This window comes from Notamacropus eugenii, chromosome X, assembly GCF_028372415.1.
Source record: "Notamacropus eugenii isolate mMacEug1 chromosome X, mMacEug1.pri_v2, whole genome shotgun sequence".
Lineage (NCBI taxonomy): Eukaryota > Metazoa > Chordata > Mammalia > Diprotodontia > Macropodidae > Notamacropus > Notamacropus eugenii.
In genome coordinates, this window is record NC_092879.1 from 32,605,243 (window position 1) to 32,608,547 (window position 3,305).

The window sequence follows — 3,305 nt, forward strand, 5'->3', positions numbered from 1 at the left end:
ATTCATATACCATAATTTATTCAGCCATTCCCCAATTGATGGACATCCCCTTGACTTCCAGTTTTTGGCCACTACATAGAGTGCTGCTATAAATATTTTTGTACATGTGGGACCCTTTCCCATTTTTATGATCTCTTGGGGATATAGTCCTAGTAGCGATATTGCTGGGTCAAAGGGTATGCACATTTTTGTAGCCCTTTGGGCATAGTTCCAAATTGCTCTCCAGAATGGTTGGATGCGCTCACAGCTCCACCAACAATGAATTAGTGTTCCAACTCTCCCACATCCTCTCCAGCATTTATCATTTTCTTGTTCTGTCATGTTTGCCAATCTTATAGGTGTGATGTGGTACCTCAGAGTTGTTTTGATTTGCATCTCTCTAACCAATAGTGATTTAGAGCATTTTTTCATATGATTATAGATAGCTTTAATTTCTTCCTCTGAAAATTGCCTGTTCATATCCTTTGACCATTTATCAATTGGGGAATGACTTGTATGATTATACATTTGGGTCAGTTCTCTATATATTCTAGAAATGAGGCCTTTATCCCCGAGCTTAGCTGTAAAAATTTTTTCCCAATTTACTACATCCCTCCGGATTTTTGTTGCATTGGGTTTGGTTGTGCAAAAACTTCTCAGTTTAATGTACTCAAAGTTATCCATTTTGCATTTCATAATGCATTCTATCTCTCCTTTAGTAAAGAATTCTTCCCTTCTCCATAGATCTGATAAATACACTATTCCTTGCTTCTCCAGTTTATTCATGGTATCAATCTTTATACCTAAATCATGTACCCATTTGGACTTTATTCTTGTGTACGGTGTCAGGTATGGGTCTATGCCTAATTTCCGCCACACTGTTATCCAGTTTTCCCAGCAATTTTTGTCAAACAATGAGTTCTTATCCCAGAAGCTGGGGTCCTTGGGTTTATCAAACAGAAGGTTGCTATATTCCTTGCCTACTGCATCTTGAGTGCCAAGTCTATTCCACTTGTCTACCTCTCTGTTTCTTAGCCAATACCAAGTGGTTTTGATAATTGCTGCTTTATAGTACAGTTTAAGGTCTGGTAGCGCTAGGCCACCTTCCCAAGCATTTCTTTTCATTAGTCCCTTTGATATTCTGGACCTTTTGTTTGAAAATACTAGGTTTTACTTACACCCCAGTGGTAAACAATAACCTTAATAGGATGACTAAGTTTCTTTGCAGATCACATTGTCACATTAAAATACAAAAATCCATAAACAAGCAGACAGTTAACGAACATTAGATGTGGTCTTACTGGAAATTCTTAACCGTATACTAGTCTCTTCTCAAATCAAATTTCAAAATGCTTTGTCTCCTAGTTAGTACAAGTCACTGCATTTCTCTAACAAAGTAATGAAGGCACAGCTAGTGCAAGCAGACTTAAACCCATTCAACCACTGGGCTGAAAAAATACTTTGGTTGGTTCTTCAGAAGGATTTCTTTTTTCTAAACCAATATTGGTCTCACATAACAGTTTGGATAATTTTCGCAGATGCAGTCTAATAGCTACATGACAAAAGGCTTCACAAGAACCAAACTATGTAGCAATGGACATGCGTTAGGGGATTCACTGCATTCTACATATCCGGCAGAAATTATCCTATTAAAATGTTAGGTAGAACGAACCTATAGTTTGAACTGGTTATTAAACGTTCATTTTTTCTTTTTTTTCCTTTTTTAACAAAAATTGTTTACTTGATTCTACCAAGAAAATACAAAACATAAGGCTGTAAAAGTAACTACTAGTTGTGTTTAGGCTGGGACAGTGCAGTAATCCTCAAGGCCACAGCACACACTGCTCACTGCTGCTTGCACTCGGCTGGGTTTGGATCTTTCTTCAGATCATATTCTGGATCATTTTCCTCATCAGCTTCTTCTTCCCCTTCCTCATCATCAGCCTCTTCATCTTCATCTTCATCATCATCATCATCATCATCATCTTCAATAGCTTCTCTTGTGAAGTATAATACTGATCTTGGGACTATGCGCTCATGTAAAAAGTGACCAATTTCAAAGTCTGCTGCAAGGATAGCTTCTGCATCATCATCCAGGTCTCCACTCTCAGGAACTTCAGGAAGAGAAAAGAAATTGAAGAATCATTGGAAACTGTTTTTGTCACAGTTTGAACAGTCCCATGTCCCTTGTGTTTCTGTTTCTTCTTAATAGTTTTCAAAGTGACATTTTCCCCTTTTTTCCAATCTACCTGACACCCTGTGCAACTCATAATTTCTGGTCCATCAAAGGAGAAGGGATCAGAATCATCTGGCTCTGACCGCATGCGATATGTCTTTGTCAACACCTCATTTGTGAAATATTCATTGGATTCAAAGTGAAATTCTAATGTAAAACCCATAGGTTGGCCAGCATCTGAGAACTTCACTTTAATATCTTTCGAATGCTTCAGAATAGGTTCATCATGTTCCTGAACCATATCACTGAGCAAATCAACATTTTTAAAAACAGTCAGCCAAAATTCAGGAATTCCTTTAGGGTCTTCTTTCTCTTCATCTTTTTTTCTCCTCTTCAAGCTTAGCCTTCTCTTTCATTTCCTCTGAAATCTCTTCATCATCATCTGGTTTCCATTCACATTCGTCCTTTGTAGGTTCATAAATTTCATTGATGATTTCACTTCTCTTATCAAAAAGTGGCTGGTAAAGAACAGCATACTTTCTTTCAAGAGCATGGACTTCCTCATAGAACTTGGCTTCTATGTGTGCACATTTCACCTGAAGGTTTTTGAGGGCATTCACACCTCCCTTAACTACTTTTGGCAAGCTCTCAGTGTATCCAGTGATGTTCCCACTAAACCATCCAATCTTTCTTGAAGAGCTGCAAGAATCTGAGGATTGTGCATCATCTGAACAGTCCACTGCCGAGCTTTGCTGTTGGCATCTTCGCCAGTTTCTTCTTCTTCCACTTCTTCTACGTCTTCCATATCTTGTTGGTCGAGTTCAGCTTCTTTATTGTCAATGTCCACCATGTTGCAAAAACTCTGAATATTTGAGATCCGCGGCTGCTGCAAGGACCAAGAGGCCGGAGCTGCACAGGCTGTGACTCAGGGCGGCAGCGGGAGGAGACAAAGGAGGCAGAGGAGGAGGAGAAGGAGGCGGCGCCCCGAGCAGATGGCGCTAAAAAAGCCTATTTTGTATTTTATGTACTTCTGTTGTTTCATAGCTCAGTCTGGGGGTCTGGATATTTTCGGTGCTTCCAAAGTGGTGTGATCTAGGGAGAGGTCTGTTCACTGCCTTCCTGGGCTACAAATTCCTGCCCTAGCTTGTAT

At 39.6% G+C, this 3,305-nt stretch overlaps 1 pseudogene; it reads right to left on the reverse strand.

Moving 5' to 3' along the window:
• Nucleotides 1-1,186: 1,186 nt before the first annotated feature.
• LOC140515182 (nucleosome assembly protein 1-like 1 pseudogene) lies at nucleotides 1,187-3,038 on the reverse strand (annotated as a pseudogene).
• Nucleotides 3,039-3,305: the final 267 nt, after the last annotated feature.